Raw genomic sequence first — 17,675 nt, forward strand, 5'->3', positions numbered from 1 at the left:
GAATATATTGATGAGTTTAGCACGACAATAGAATAGTCATCAGTCCATGAAAGTCCTTCTCAGTTAAAAAGGTGTGTGAAGAAAGCCACAGAGCAGGAGGGCTCAGAGCACACAGCCCTTTGATAAAGGTGCTGACAGCCTGCCCCAGAGTAAAGGTGGCCCGGTCGTTACGCAGTGCCAGGGAAACTGGACACCCACATGCAGAAGAACTGCACTGTCTCTTACCAGTTGCAAATGTAAGCTTGAAAGTGGGGCTGCAGGTGGGTAAGGGTGCATGCTATGAGAAGTTGCAAGCCTGGTGACCTGAGTTTAATCCCAGGGTACATGTGAGAATGAAAGGAACTGACCCTACAAAGCTGTCTTCTGATCTGCATATGAGTGCTGTGTACCAACATCACACACACACACACACACACACACACACACACACACACATGCACACACACACACAGACACACACACACACACACATGCGTGCGCGCACATGCATACACGCACATGCACACACACATGCACACATGCACACATGTGCGCACACACTATGAACTTATGAGAATAAGAATAAATAAATCTAAAACATGAATAAAACATTAAAAGCAACCCCTGAAACTGTAGAAGCACTGAAGGAAAATGAAGGAAATACTTAGAACGTTGGAATGAGCAAAATGTTTCTGTTTGTTTTGGTTTAGATAAGATCTCAAAAACATAGGAAAAAATAAAAATAAACAACGGGGTTATGTCAAACCACCAACCTCCTGCATACCAAAGGATAGATACTATGACCAGAATAAAGGGGCAACCTTACTGGATGGGAGAAAATATTTGCAAGCTATAATCCTAACACAAGGATAATATTCAGAACATATGAGGAATTTAAAACCCAACTGCCAGAGGTCTGATAGTGCAATCAAGTTATGAGCAATTGATACAAATGTTTCCAAATAAGGCATGCAAATGGCAACGTGGATGGGTTTACTAAAACATGGATGGGTATTACTATCCTGATACCCTCTTATCATCAGAAAAATACAAATCAAACCACCTCAGTCAGGGAAGAAGGTCTGTGAACAGAGGTGCATGATGGCGAGTTCTAAGGGTTGGAGAGGAGGGGCTGTGCCACACGCTGGTTAGGTGTTTGTCAGAACAGCATGTGGAAAGGAATGCAAGGACTCCTCCTCAAAGGACTCAGCAAAACTACTGACTGCTCGCCACAGTCCTCAAGCTACTGGCTCTCATGAGCCCGAAGGCTGGAGACCCCTCCACGTCTACACTTGTTACAGTGCTGCTAGCACCAGCCAAGGCAGACACACAGTGGAGTTTCATCCAGCTGTGAAGAAAAGCAACCGTCTAAATCCTTCAGGAAAATGGGTAGATCAGAAAGTCTAGCCATAGAGGTGACACAGACACAGACACAGACATAATGCTTTCACATAAGCAGTTCTAATGTGCACATACGCGAATATAAGTGATCGTGCGTATAGGTAAAAGGGAGAAGGGCAAACCAAGATGCTGAGGAAGGCAGAAGGGGCAAGAGGACCGGGTAATGGGAATGCAGCAAAGAGACTAGGCAGTGGGAAGCAGCAGGTGAGGAGAGAGCAGACGAGGGGGCAGCGGAATCAGTTGAAACACACTTGGGTTGAAATTGTGATAATTATGACTAGAAGTTTATGTGTTACTCCAGGAATAAGTCAAAATTAATTATTATTACAGGAAATAAAGGGCGAAAACCCTAGTGTCTGACCATTGATGACTAGACTAGGCACAGAGAGACAAACGCTATGTAATCTCACTCATATATGGAAAATAAAATAAAGAGTGAGGAGACTGTGGGGGTTAAGAGAGAGATTAGAGAGGAGGGAGGCAGATGGCAGATTTGACCAGTGGAACTGAGCTTCAACTAGACTGGGCTACAAAGTTACACTACTGAGCAGTGGAGTGGTTATATGTGGCAATCATGTGCTGCTCATTTCAGGATGCTAGAAGGACTATGCTCTCACTATGAAGAAATAGTAATTGAGGACCTATATATTTTACCATAAGTCACACAATGTGTGCATGTGTCGTGCATACTATGGGTACCATCTGTCCATTAAACATCACATGGCATCCTGCAAACGTCACATTTTATGTGTTTTCGTGTGTCTGTTGAAGTAAGGAAAAGAATTTAGGCATGCATTTCTGAATTCTGTTTCAGCAGCTCCTTGGGCACTTGCCAAGAGGAAAGGGGATTACGGGAAGAAGTATAATGTGGTGTTTACAGTGGTGCAATTGAAGCAGACTTTTAAAGTTCATAAGGAAAGGAAGTACCTGGTGGCAAACAGCAAAACCCTGGACTGTGTGTGGGAGCTTCCCAAGAACTACTGGGAGACGGTGCAAACCCCTGTGTGAGCGAGGAACAGAGTCTGTTACTCGATTAAAAGACACAATGCTGTTACAATATCCATGTCATGCATGATAATGCATAGATTCTGTACATTCCAAATAACATTCCACACGCCTTTTCATTAGCAACCGACAGGCCAAATCTAAAGTTCACGTGAAAAAAAAAAATGCTCAAAGCCTCAAAACAATTTTGAAACTGTGAAGCTCGGGCCCTCGCACCACCGTCCTGCATGGCGTACCACAGAATCTAGTCAGCAGACTCAAGAGGAGGCACAGGTAAAGGGAGGGGGCAGACACCAGGGCAGCCAACTCATTTGCATACAACAAATTGACATTTGTAACAGGGGCGGGGTTCTTCAAAGAGAGGAATATATCTTTTTAACAAGCAGCATTGGATATCTCATTATTCATAGGCAGATCCAGAAAGTCTTAACCATCACCCCGTGCTTTATACTGAGGTGATTATAGGGGTTGGGGAGATAACTTAGTTGGTACCTGGTTCTCACAAGACGCTGGGTTCCATCTGGTTGTTCTGATGTTCACCTGCAGGCCCAGGATTCTGGAGACAGGAGAGTGCTGCCTTCCTTCCTCAGCCGTACAGTGAATTCAAGGCCAGCCTGGACTAACAGGAGATGTTATCTAAAAAAAATAAAAAGAATAAAAACAAAAGAGATTATAGGTCCTAATAATCAAGTCTAAATCAGAAAACATGCAGGAGAAAGTTTATATGAACTTGGGTTTGACAAAGTTTACCTACACTGGCACATCAAACACAAATCATACAGCAAAACGTTTATAAATTAGACTTATAAAAATTCAAAACCTCTGCCTTTTAAGAGCCGTCGGTAAAAAAAAAAAATTAACAGACCACCCACAATCTGGATTGAAAATATTTGCAAGACTCATATCTGACACAGAATTTATATCCAAATATACGGAGAGCTTTTACAATTCAGCAAGAAGCAGACACATTATTTGATAAAAGACATTGGCAAAATATTTGAACAGCCAGTTCATAAAGCAAAATATGCCAGCTTCTTTGGAAAGATGCTGGACGTCATTAGTCGGCTGGGAAGCAATGTTTTATTTTTATTTATGGATCTTGCAGTGCCAAGGCTCAGACTCAGGGCCCTGGACATTCTAAGCAAGCGCTCTTCTCTGAGCTACATCCCCAAACTGCCCCTTCCCTTTTCCTCCTACCCTAAAATGCCTACTGACTACTGTTTGGTCCTTTGCTTTTGTATATTGAGTTTCATTTTTAACACAGGTAATGAAATCTTATATTTCTATGAAATGAGCATTAGAAAACTTTAAAATCCTCTTCACTATACACCCTCCAGAATGTCTAAATTGTGAAAGCCGATGGTGTAAGAGTGGTACTAACATGAGACCAATGACTTTGATGATAAGGTCAGGGAACCCACCTGCTTTGAAAAGAGTAGCTCAGCAGAGACGTTTATCCTTACCCAAGGCCCAGCATTTCCAACCTTCATATTTCCTTGAAAGAAATAAAAGCGTATGTTGGTTCAACCACGATCTGGAAGGCCATTGCTCATAACAGTCTTCCAAGTTACAAATAGAAATTATATATATATATATATGTGTATATATATATATATATATATATATATATATGATCAAAAGTGCTAAGCAGAGCATGGCAGACCTAACAATAGAATAGCACTATTTAATAGTAAAAGGAATGACTCACTGAGACAGGCATCCTTGCGACTCAGAGAAAGAGAAGAAGAAAGACACCAACCCATCATGTCTCATAGAGTAATGAATGGTTAATCTCCATTGTCAGCCAGAGAAGCTTTAGAATCACCATGGAAACAAAAATCTGGGATGAGATTTTTCTAGATTAGGTTAACTGAGATGGAAAGACATGCTCTAAATGTGCACTTCGCTATTCCATGAGGGACCCTCGTGTGCATAAGAAGAAGCCATGCAGCACCTGCCACGTCTCTCCTTCCTGACTGTGAATGCAGCATGGTCAGTCATCTCAGTTGCTTTGACGTCCCGTCATGACTAAACCAAATCAAGTCTTTCTTCTTTCAGTTCTTTTTAATGTGTTTTATGGCAATAACTAGCAGAGTAAAAATCCGGGTGATGTTTGTTGAAATTCTCTTAACTGTATGTCCTAAGGGTGTGCTACATGTCCACTAGACCTCTAAACAGGTCTAATTAAAGAAGTAAATAGATGAAATCGAGAAAGAGTAGCCAATGTAAGAGGTAGGTCCAAGAGCTGAAAAGTACAAGTTTTAGAAAGCAATTCAAGAGAAGGAAATTATCAAAGAAACGAACAGCTTGTTGAGTACTTTGTAAATGAATGAAAATAGACACATCAGGGGTTTTGTAGGACACTCGGGATTCTTTACAGTCTCATCGCTGGAGGTTAAATCTGGTGGAGGACAGAACAGGGCATATACGAGGGATCGGCAATCAGAAAGATACAATTTGCCCTTTTAAAGTGAATGTCACCAAGTACATTTAACATACACACCAGATACAATTTAGATACAAAGGATAATTACAAATAATGGCTGAACAGATGAGACAGACAGACAGACAGACAGACAGACAGATGATAGATAGATAGATAGATAGATAGATAGATAGATAGATAGATAGACAGACACACAGACACACAGACACACAGACACACAGACACACAGAAACAGACACACAGGCAGGCAGGCAGACAACACGTAGCTTACTACAATGAGGCAATTTTAAATTACCATCTGCCATATCTTCTTTTTAATGGACAATGAGAATCCCTGTGCAAATGGTCCTATGTGCACTGTTGTTAAGGCAATCCTCTTTTACGCTAGTCCACCAGCCTTGTTTATCCCACAATTGCTACTCTGAGCTTTTCTGACCTAACCTCTTTCCTCCTCAAATACCTTGCAGTGCCTAGTAACCAGGGTTTCGGTCTTTATTTTGTCATCTTGAATTTAGATTTTAGATTCCATGTACAAAGTTCTTTTAGAGTATTTCCCTCCCATGGCTGGTTTATTTCACTTAGAACAGGTCCTCTAGGTTCATCCATGTGCAGCAAATGTAAAGATCTACTTAACTTATAGGATTGAAGTGTGTGTGTGTGTGTGTGTGTGCGTGTGTGCGTGTGTGCGTGTGTGTGCCTTTTTGTTTTGCTTTTGGTTTTTAATCCATACATCTGTTGACAGATTGCTAAGCTGTCCCATAACTTGGCTATTATGAGTAATGAGGAGAGTAAGCTACATTTACAAGGTGGTTACTGCCATGTTCGGTGTGTATATGCTCTGAAGAGAAGCTTCTAGGGCAACTGGACAGCTCTAGTTTTAATTTCTTTAGAAAATTTCACACTGTGTTCCATAATGGTTACACTTCTCTACATTCATGTTCTGTATATAAGCTCATTCCACTCCACATCCTTTTCTACATTAATTATTTTTGATTTACATGTGTTTGTGAGAGTGTGTGTGCATGTGTTTGCATGTGCACAATGTGGATGTATGGAGGGGGTATATGCACACCAGTGTGTGCACTGCACAATCCATAGAATATTGGGTGTCCTCTTTTCTTTATTTCTTTGATCCAGGATCCCCCACTGACCGTGGAGTTAGGCAGGCAGCAGTGGTCCTCCAGTCTCTGCTACCACAGAGTAGAAACGCAGACTATCCATGCCTATCTTTTGACATGGGCACTAGGGGTTCAAGCTCTTGTGCCTTCCCAGCAGGCACATCTATGTGATAGGCACTCTTCCCGCCATCTCTTCTGAACTTTTTATAGTATTGTATAGTATTCATCCTGATGGATATAAGTTGGTACATCACAGTGGCGTTTATGGTTTCTGTGTCTTGGTCTTTTGTTGGTGGTTTTGGGGTATGGCGGGGAGGTAGTCTGTCTCCAGTGCTGCCTTGCCAATCCTGCCACATGGTGGGAGAGCACTTTAACCACTGAGCCACAGCCCTAATACTTATTTGTCACTTGTTATTCTTTCTGTTATCAAATGAGATGGTTTTTCCTGATTTTCCTGACTTTATTTTCAGCTAGGTTTTATGTACGTAGAGATACTATGGATTTCACATGTAAATTTTATATCCCACAACTTTACCAAATTAATTTCTTATCTATAATGCACTTTTGCAGATTCTTTGAGTGGATCATGTCTCCTGCAAAAAGAAATGGTTTCCTTTTTTTTTTTCACGTTTGAATGGCTTTTACTTGTTTCTGTGCCTGATTGCCATTGCCAGGACTTCTAAAGCTATGGAGTAAGATTGAGCATTTTTGTTTTACCTCAGATCTTAATGCAAAACTTTCCAGGTTCTTCCCTTTGGCCATACAGCTAGCTGTGATATCTCACAAACTATGTTGGCCGTATTATGACTTCCCATTCTCTACCTAGAGTACTGACAGTGGTTATAAGGAAAGAATTCTGGACGTTGATGAATAATTTCTGCCACATTTATTGAAATGATAATGTACCTCTTATCTTTCCTTCTACCGAGGTGATGTTCCTCGTTGATTGACTGGTGTGCGTTACTACTCTAGCATGCCAAGGACAAGCCTTACTTGCTTATGCTGTACAGTATTTTTGCTGAGCTGCTGTGTTCAGTTTGCTGACACCTTTTGATGACATTTTTATCAGGACTTAGGAGATAAATTGGCTCGAAGCGTTCTCTTGTGAAGCCTTTGGCTCAGGTGTCAAGGTGATGCTGAGCCCAGCACCTTACAAAGCATCATGGAAAGCAAGGAGTCAAAAGAGCAGTGTTTCCTAAGCAAGAGCCAAAGTTACCCTACATGTTTCCAGGCTGGAAGTCCTGATCACAAAGGAAGTGAGGTCCACTTTCAGGTATTTAGCACTGTAAATTCCCCCCCACACCCCTTTCCCAAGAAGCTATTGAGTACAGTGCCAAGAGAGTAGAAGAAGAAAGCTTAAACATCGAGAAGCCCTAGGAACACTGGAGAGAGTCCTCAGGACCATGTGCAGGAAACCTCTGTAACTGAGCTATTCTGGAAGGAGTTGGTTGGACTAAAGCAAAGCTTGAGGAACCGAAATGGTTAAACTGTCACAGTCCTGAGTGTACAGAGAGTGAAGCCGTTGGGAAGGCTGTGATGGTTACCAGCTTTGGGACAAGAAAGTCTTACAAAGGGGGAGAAAACGAAGAGGAAGGGTCATCCTACATACAAATCACTCAACTATAAAAATATTTACACGTTTATCCTAGGTTAAACACGCAATGTTTACCTAAAGCTAAAGTATAGCTGTATGTGGAGACTGGGAAAACCAGGGAGTTATAACGAGAAGAGCTGGTGAAAAAGCTGTCTTTTTCTTGGTAGGATGTTTCAACAATGCAAAGGACATGTGTTTTAAGACCCTCTAGAATGTACCAGAGACCTGGGAGGTGAGAGACTCTCAGGATTCAAAGTGGAGGGGGGGACCTTAGATGAAATGATCTGCAAGAGGGAACTTATAGAGTCCACCTCCAGTAGAAAGACATGAAGTGGAGGGATGGAGTTACCATTGCACAATCAAAAACTCTGACCCAGATTTATTTCTGTCTAAAAGAACTGCAGGGAAAAAATGGAGAAGAGACTGAGGGAAAGGAAATCCAGTGGCTGGCCCAAATTGGGGTCCATCTCAAGGAGAGGCTCCAAGTCCTGACACTATTACTGATGCTATGGCGTGCTTACAAACAGGAGCCTAGCATGGCTGCCCTCTGAGAGCTCCAACAAGCAGCTGACTGACACAGAAGCAGATAGCTACACCCATCCAATGGACAGAAGCCAGGGACCCCTGTGTTTGAATTAGGGAAAAGCTGTAAGAAGCTGAGAAGGCCAACCCCATAGAAAGACTAGCAGCACAACTAACTTGGACTCCCAAGATCTCTCAGACACTAAGCCACCAACCAGGCAGCATACACCAGCTGATATGAGGTCCCTGACACATATACAGCAGAGGACTGCCTGGGCTGGCCTCAGTTAGAGAAGATGCACCTAATCCTCAAGAGAATTGAGGCCCCAGGGAGTGGGGAGATCTAGTGGGGTGGGAGGATGGGGGTGGGGTGTGGGGGAGGGGGGTGAGGGTGGGGACATCCTCTTGGAGACAGGAGAGGAGATATGGGATGAGGAACAGTTAGAGGGCAGACCAGGAGGAGGATAATGACTGGATTGTAAAAAGAGATTAAATAATAATTAGTAATAATAGTAATAGTAATAGTAATAGTAATAGTAATAGTAATAGTAATAGTAATAGTAATAGTAAAGAGCTTCAAAAAGAAAGAAAAGAATTAAAAGTGATCACTGCTGGAGAGTGAAAAAATGGAGAGACAACAACGGTAGGCCAGGCCCCTTTATCATAGCGCACCATGATAACTGACTTGTCAATGATTTGCATGTGTGGACCTGATACACATCAGTTTTGAAGTCTGCAGAGCCACTGACAGGAGGATCATTCAGATCAATGGTATCACTGTGCGAAAGAACCCGAGGACGCCATTTGTCTCTTCGTTCAAGCTGACTCTGTAGAGCTTCCCCGCTCACCCACGGAGCTCTGCTCATTTGAGGGTCCTGCTCGCCACGCTTCCTATGTATCGGGGCATCACTGAAACCCCAGGTTATCTTGGGATGGTGGACGAGAGTGGTTGCTGCCTCGGTGTTAGCTATGGCGCCCAAGAAAGAGGCGTGAAGTCATAGGCTGAGATCACGAGGCTCACGAGTGTAGCTGCTGACCGTCCGTCCTCTTTGTATAAAATGGCTTCCGTGTAAAGAACATTGCCTTCTCCCGGGAGTCACAAGATTCTCCTAAACCAGGCAGATCCTTAGCAGGTACAAGTCAAACCAGACCCATTATAGTTCCTAAGCTGGGAAGCAGCATCATTTGGTCCTAGGGAACTCCTCTCATAAGCTAACTGCCTATGGACACCCAGTGGAGAATATCTGTGTTTTTGCATGAGCGTTCAAGCTAAGTGCAGTGAGCCTGCCAGAAATCTTCTCAGTCTTCATGTAAAACAAAATTTTAGGGGCAAAAATTTGGAGAAAAAAAAAACTAAATTAATGCTTCAGAAAGGAACGTTCTGTTGCTGCTGTTGTTTCCGTGACCCCATACTTAGAACTTACTTGACTGACCTGCTAGGTTGTTTTGTTTTTTAATTTTTAGGTGAGTCAAAATAAGTATAGTTTAAAAGTTCAAATGTTTAGACAAATTTTTCTCTAAATTTGTGTGATCTTGCACTTCCATATAAAACAGTTGCATACATGTGCAATCATATATATATACACATATATATGACATTTTCTCAAATTACACTAGTGTCCTTTGTTGTTTAAAGTAACCACATTATGTCCAATGACCCAAAAGCTATATTTCATTAATTACTTTTAATAACTAGCTTCCAGGTTTTGAGTTATCTCACATGACATATTATTCATCCTTCTTCAAATATACTTATCTATTCACAGTTTTAATTTTGCAAGCTTTGATCCAGAATTGGTTTTGTAAAACACCAGGTAGATTGTTTCCTTCTTCAGATCCCCTGGTATTATCTTAGACTAGAGCCCCACTTTCTTTTCCTGAATTAAGGGCATGGGTGTCCTGGTCTGACTAAGCTCTCCATGTCCCTCTGTCACTGTCTTCCTAACCATGTCCCAGCCTCACCAGCCCTCTCCACATACACAAACCCACCTCCATTTAGGTTCTCTGCATCTCAGCATGAAGGTTTGACTGTTACAGAAACCCTCACTCGAGTATACAGCAACTCCCATATTTCCCCGCTGCTTCAGTCTTCTGTTTCTCAGGAAGGGACGTGACGCCGTCTGGCGCTTGCCGTGCTGCCAAGGCTCACCCTTAAATGTCTGCTCAGGTGTCTCAGCACTTGAGCTTGAGGTAAGAACAAAAGGACCCTTGACCTAGAAACACCGTGACCGAGACATGCCGAGCACCAAGAGGGCCTCCTCCATTCCATTCCACTGAAAGCAGGGAATGTTCAGTCTCTAGAAGGTTCCATATCTTAGTCTCTTTGCTGAGATAACTTCAGAGGGACCCATCAAAATGTCTGAGAGGAGTCTAAAGAGAGCTACTACACTCGCTTTTACTCAGAAACAATAGTGGTTTCTTTCTTATATGTAGGAAACATAGGTAGCTGTGCTTAAGATGATAAAGAGCTCGGGAAGAGCATCACCAATATTTCTACCCACGACTATAAAGTACAGCGTCAGTCGAGAAGAAGCCAGCACCACACCATCTTGTTTCTTAACTCTGACACTTAGAAGCATATGCAGTGAGTTTTTGTGAACTACAATACTGAAATTGTAAAATGCTTACGAGATTCTTACCTTTGAGTTAGGCTGCAAAGTCTCATTAGAAAAGAACGACGCTGCTGCTTCGGTTAGCATTGCCTGCCGAGCAACGCCAGGGTCCAGCAATGCCCAGGTCTTCAGCATCACAGCTGGCTGAAATGTGTGTTAGGAGGAAACAGCTGCCTTTCTGACCCAGAGAAAAGCATCTTCGCGTACCCGCAACTCTCCTGGCCAGGATCTTGCAGAGCCCTTAGCCATGTTAACCTCAGGTGTCCTGGGCATCCAGGAAACCTGGATTGTCAGATCTTGAGTTTGCATTCCGTGTCTTAAGGATTAATATGCTCTGCAAGGATTAAGTGCTCTGCAAGATCCTCACCAGGAGAGGTTTATAATGCGTCCTCCATTGAGAAGGATTTAGAGAAAGCGTCTCATCATTGAATTACCATTCATACCACAAAATCCGGCAAGTAATGTCAAAAGCAGGAAGACTATATTTTCACCTTAGTTTCAATTTTTTCCTTTTTTTATTGGTTCTTTGTCAACTTCATACAGTGTATTTTGATCTCATGGCCACCTTCAACTCTTCCCAGAGCCATCTTCAGTTCACTGCCAACCCAACTCCATTCGCTCGCTCTCGCTCTCGCTCTCTCCCCTTCCCCCTCCCCTCTCATTCTCCCTCCCCCTCTTGCTCTCTTTCCATCAAGGCCAATCGTGCTGGTGACATATTCTTGACTGTGTGTTTTCTCAGTGGTCAGCATATAGTTGATCTACCAGGCTTAAAGAAAGCTGACTTTCCCTGGTGTAGCTGTCAACCTCCAATAGCTCTTTGTTGTGGGTAGCCTTTGTATCCACCTCATCTCTCCATGTCAGGACTTTGTCTCTCTTGTGCACGTTGTCAGAACTGCTGTGTGACAGTTGCAGCTGCCCTGTTGCATCTAAAAAGCAGTCTGTCCTTGTAGCCATCTACCTCTGGCTCTTAAAACCCTTGGTACTCTATTCGGTACCAATTCCTGAGTCTTGGGAGGAAAGAGGAGAGCTGTCCTAGTTAAGAATGAGATTTTGATAAACTTGTTTTTATCCTTTCTGTCACACAAGCCCAGGGGAGACTAGACACAATCATCCATCCAGGCAAAAACACAGCCATTTTCCTGGACCAAGGGTCAGAGAAAGGGCCTTGACTGTACTATTTAAGTGAACTTGTACAAAGTACCCGCCAGCAGCATTAACCCCTTTAGGACGGGGCACACAGATCAGGAAATCTGTTTGTAGTGTGTCTTCCCTTGGGAGCATGGGGGTTGGTTGTACTAAATTTAATTACTGCTCTGAATGGCTTTTCAAAAAAGTTGGTCCATTTTTAGCCCAAGTTGGAAAATCTCTACATTCATTTCAAGTTATTCTGTAGGACTGTGTAGGTCTAGTCACTGACCAGTGCAGCATATAGACTCCATTCCACATAGGTTACATGTCAGCATGCAGGATAGGAGGCTGCTACAGTAACACACACGAACTTCTTTCTTCATTCTTTCTTACTTTCTTCCCTCTCCCCTCCCAATTGGCAGTACTTAGCCAGTTGATTGGAGGGTTGGAAGCAATGAGAGTGAATGACAGGAGAGGGCTTTTTTCTTTTTTTTTTCTTACCAAGTTAATCACTAAAACCTGCAAGGCTCTTTATCAGAAATAACACAGTTTAAATTACTACCCAACTCCCAGTGCACCTGATGCTGCAAAAACAAATTCCTCTTGGGATGCGAGGAGAAGGGATTACAGGTGGTCCCTAAATGAACTTAAAACACAGCATCAGGGCGCGAGCTGCGGGCTCCAAGGACACATATTTTGGAGCCTGCAGCTGAGGCTGATACATGCAATCTTGCAACGATGCCCCAGTCCTCCCAGGGCCTGCATTCCAGATCCTGCTCACATTCCTCCCTTCAGTGCCTGATTTACAATGCTTGCTTTTACATGCAGATTTGTTTCGAGGTTTTATTGTTAGCCTTTAAGTCATTAGAACTGTAGCCTGCCTCTGCGTACAGAAATCATGGACATCTTCTGAGCCCCAGCCTACGTAGGACCCAGGTCAAATCCTGCACATTAAGCTTCTGTCCGCTCCTCATCAGTTTGCAAGAGACAGTGTTCTGTGATGACGTATGACAGGCCCTTCTCTGCCCACCCCTAAGAATATTTTTTTTCTTCCTGCCTCCTTTCCTCCATATTTAGAATTGATTTAAATCGTACTGATTGCAAGCGAACGGTGTGTGCACATGTGTGTGAGTGGAGGTGGGGATGTGTGTTTAATGAACTTTAAGATATTTCAAATAAAAAAAAATTATAAAGACACTGTGAGTACATACAATCTCCTTTTCTCAGGAGACAACTCTGACAGATACTAAACAAGATTTTCACCACATGAAAGAAAACCACAAATATAACAGTTAGACAGGCAGTTGTAATTGGCAGATGTTGGGTTTTCAATGGGGACAAAAGACTGTACATTTTAGAGCCTACTTTTTTTATTCCTGGAGACTAATTGAAAGTTTGGTTCATTGTCAAAACTCCACATGGTGGGGGAGCATCTATCCAAGGTATTCTCTTAACTGTCAAAACACAGTAGCCAACACTGCTGGCCTACGCGAGCTCTGACCTGGATAGAAAATGCCACACAGATTTAAAACGCCACTTCTGTTTCTGGACTGACCCATGTCTTCCCCTCTCCTCCCACTGAGGAGATGGTGCGCTGTGGTCTAGTTTGGAATATTCCATGAAGCACACTGACAATGTATCAGATTGGTCATGGTATGAACGATTTTCATGGATGGAAATACAAAGGCCAGCTAAATGAGAGCCTTTATGGAGGCTTTGAACAGTAATAAATTCTGATGAAAGTCTCCCACCCCTGCCAACCATTCTAATCTTTCTCAGGCACACACTGGGCAGTTTACAGGAGAAGCAGCAGTCCTCTCGGGGATTGATTCAAGGAAGAAACAAAACCATTGTCTGTCACTTGAGCTGAGAGAAATCTCTCCCCACTTAGCAATCAGTCCCGGAACATAGGAAGTGAAAAGTTCTCCTCTTAGTTGGCCTGATGACACACTACGTGAGTTCACCAAGTCTGCCTTTCGTGTTGTCTATGTGTGCACAGCCAAAACAGCAGACTTCCGGATAGCGTGATTTATTTGATTCTGTAACCCAAAGCCACATGCTGCCTGGTATATATTGGGAGATAATATGACTTCTTTGAAGATGAGAGGAAATGGGGGAGAGGAGGATAAATCCTCGTGGCATTAAAACAGAGGGCAAAGAACTGGTGTTTGCAAGGGTTTCCCAATAGCATAGCTCAGGAAAACTCTAACCCTCCCTGGAACCGCATAAGGTGGCCAGGACTGTTGTGAAATACTTCTTTGGTGGGAGCTCTGAGCTGACAAGCCATATAAAGAAGTGTTGCAAATTAGAAGCTTATTTCTTGTCAACATAGCAGGGGTGGTCCTTTCCCTGCCTAACAATGTGGGGGTGACAGGGCCTCGACAGAGGAAGCAACAGGGAAGGCCATCTTCCAAAGCAGAGGAGAAAATCAGCCAAAATAACCTTATTGGGACCTTACCTCTAGGTGGCCACAGCCTCTTCCAGGGGAAAGGGGACTGGGGAGGGTGCTAAAGAAACAGAACAGAATGTGCTAGAAGCTTTGAAATCAGACAGACTCCTGTTGGAAGTCCTTCTCTCTTACACTGTAAATGTGTCTGGGTAAAATTTCTAGCCTTCCTCATCTCAATTTCATCTGGGTTCATAGGAGAGAATAATAGAGACCGTCTGCCTTGTTTACACATGGCCTTAGATAGCAGCCCTTTCAGCATGGTTGCAAGGCTTCTGGAAAAAAACCTGCAGGCCACTGCACAGCCCTGCTCACCCTAAGACTTCTTTGCTTCTTAGCCAGTCGTCTCTCCTTTTTGTTGTAAGGCAATTTTATCTCAACAGGCATTAGTCTACTGTTTTTTCCTTCTGTGTTGTTAGCAGGTGGAAGCAGTACATGTGGAAGTTTGCCACTTGGATCCCACTGTCTCATTTTTAAAAATGAAATAGATTTTAAAACAATCTTATTGATTTACCTTGTATGCCATTGCGGGTGGAAACGTGTGCCACCAGATGTCCTGGGGAGCACTTTTATCCCTGAGCCTTATCTCCTGTCCTATATATTCTATTATCACACAGAAGAAATGGAAACCCTTAGAAGGAAATGTGACCTGCACTGTACCTGCATGTCTGAGCCATTATATAAATCTGGGCCCTCCTCAGAGTCCTGGGCTGTTTGAGTCCCCATTGTGTGCCCACGTGGGCACATGCACACGCGCGCACACACACACACACACACACACACACACACACACACACCAAATAGACATTTCAAAACATTTCCTGAGGTTTTGAAAACACCTTACATTGAATTGCTTTCTGATACAGCTTTCCCTATGTTTAGAAACACTGGGGAATTTTTTATTTTCAAAAATGAAGCCAACAAATGGCTATTGTAGAATGACCATCCCAATGTTGAATTCCAGGACACACACACGCGCGCACACACACACACACACACACACACACACACACACACACACACACACACACACAGTCTTCTTGAGGTTTCCTTCATCACCGACCATAAATATCACATACTCCACTAATTCGTGGCCTGGGAAGATATTGCCAAGAATTAAAGACTTCTTATTTCTCAAGCTGTTTTGAATCATCTACTTGCTGTGTATCTTTGAACGAGTCATTTAGTAACTCTTTCCAGCATAATCACAGAATAAGAATTCTTAAGTGTGTGTGTGTGTGCATGTGTGTGTGTGTCTGTTTTATGTGTGCATGTGTGTGTGTGTATGTGTATCTGTATATCTATGTCTATGTGTACATGTTCACTGTGTGTTAATGTCAAAGCACAACTTCATGTTCCCTGAGGAACACTGTCTATCTCCTTTGAGACAAGGTCTCTCATTGGCCTAAAGCTCAACCGTTAGGCTATATTGGCTAGCCGGGAAGCCCCAGGAACTCTCCTGTCTCTGCTTCCATGTGCTAGGTTACAAGCTCACCTCCTAGTGCCAGCTTTTCACGTGTGTGCTGGGGATCAAACTCGGGTCCTTGTGCTTATGAGGCGAACACTTTTTGCCTGAGATACCACCCCAACCTCTGAGTAAGGCTCTTACCCGCACTGTGAAAATGATCCAATTTACACTCACAGGGATGCCCATTTTCAAGTGTGGTATGAAGTGGCACTATCATGTCACATTATTATAAGACGGTACAGGGTCACAACGACAGGATGGGGACACAGAGAGCAGTCGGACTCCTAGCCTATGCCCTCTGAAATAGGGGTCAATAATAACAGTTTGATGCTAAGGAAGTAAGGCTTCAACCAGAACTAATCATCCACAGGAATTTACACTTCACTAAAGCAAAGCTCTGAGATGATGGATAGAGGCTTAAATCCTGGGCCAGGGACAGTTTCTCTACTATATGATAATCACACCAATGTTTCCCTCATCAGACTGAGTTACAGTGACTTTCCATGCACATGGAGATTCCTACAGATGAGTTCTCCAAGGCAGAATGCTTGCCACACTCAACTCTCTAAACCCATGGCTCACACATAATGGCTACAGCACAAAGTTTCTTGAGCTATACCCAAAAGGTGCAGCTCATTGGCTACAGGGAGAGCTAGCCCACTCTAGCTTCCTGGGCCATGGAAAAGAGAAAAGATGCTTTACCAGCAGGACTTCCTCAACGGACGGGCAATGTTCACAGGACTCCAGATTTTTCTGAGTCATACCTCAGCATCTTTTGGCCATCTTTGCTCAGGGTCTCTAAGCGCTCTTTTCAACCGTAGTCAAAGAACGATCCTGTTGTGTTGATGCAGATACACACATGCTAGAACATACACTTGCTCACACATCTACACACACACACACACACACACACACCCCTATAGTCAGAAAACATAAATAAAACACTGAAAATAGTTACAGGGTTATAGGCTTATGGTGATTACAGAAAAATTAATTTACCCTTCTTCACTAAGCATTATACAAATTTTGACCCACAGAAATTTCTTAAAAAACACTGAGTACCAAATTAATACAGCTATACAAATGGTCAGTTGGCATACTTACAGTCCCAACTACTGGGAGAACTGACTGAGGACTGGGGAGGGGCCTCTTCTCAGTAGAAAGATGCAATTTCTACCATACAGTACCTTCTGGATGTGCTGAAACTGTTTGCTATAGACATTTGAACATAAACGTCCTAGAGATTCTCAGGAATCCCCACACTCACTTGTTTACTGTAAACATTTATCTTTGGTTGGTACATATGTCCAATATAATATGCCAGATTTCTTTTCTGTGAAAAGAATCCAAACACAGCAAAGACAAAACAAAGTTAGAAAAGAAATACAGGAAACATACCACTTGTTTTCATGTGCTGATATAATAACTTTTTAAAAATCCCAGTATACCCTTTATTATAGTCTCATGTTTGATAAAACATAGCACTAGTTTATATTGTGTTTGTGTGAGACCTAGCATACTACAAGTCTCTTTTTTCTTTTTTCTTCTTTCTTTTTTTTTTGGAGCTGGGGACCAAACCCAGGGCCTTGCACTTGCTAAGCAAGCACTCTACCACTGAGCTAAATCCCCAACCACTACAAGTCTCTTATCCAAACAGGGAAGAGAATTATCCTGATTATTCACTCCTGAATCTCTGTGACTGTGCTGAAGGCTAAGGCAGCCATTATGAAGTACTGCAGACACTAGGGGCTGGGGCCTGTCTCCTGAGTTGGGAAAATGCATCTACTTATTAGCCATGCATCCTTGGGCTAAGGACACACATCGCTCGGTCTTATTTCCACTCCTGCCTATAGAAATACCCCCTTGAGAAAAAAAAAAAAACAGAAGACATGAAGCTCACCCTGGCTAAGTTATAAGAAGGTAACAGATGGGACAGCCCTGGCCAGCATCACCCAT

At 43.0% G+C, this 17,675-nt stretch overlaps 1 long non-coding RNA gene across 2 annotated transcripts in view; it reads right to left on the reverse strand.

Moving 5' to 3' along the window:
* The window catches only part of LOC147999415 (uncharacterized), a 112,181-nt gene that overhangs the window by 67,030 nt on the left and 27,476 nt on the right, over nt 1-17,675 (reverse strand). For both annotated transcript variants that reach the window (XR_015643603.1, XR_015643604.1), the window contains exons 2-3: nt 3,807-3,880; nt 2,878-3,021 (exon numbers count right to left, since the gene is read on the reverse strand). This is a non-coding gene — a long non-coding RNA (uncharacterized LOC147999415). The remainder of the gene's footprint in view (nt 1-2,877; nt 3,022-3,806; nt 3,881-17,675) is intronic.

The sequence above is a fragment of the Rattus norvegicus genome, chromosome 19 (assembly GCF_021556685.1).
Source record: "Rattus norvegicus strain SHRSP/BbbUtx chromosome 19, alternate assembly SHRSP_T2T, whole genome shotgun sequence".
NCBI classification, from domain to species: Eukaryota; Metazoa; Chordata; class Mammalia; order Rodentia; family Muridae; genus Rattus; species Rattus norvegicus.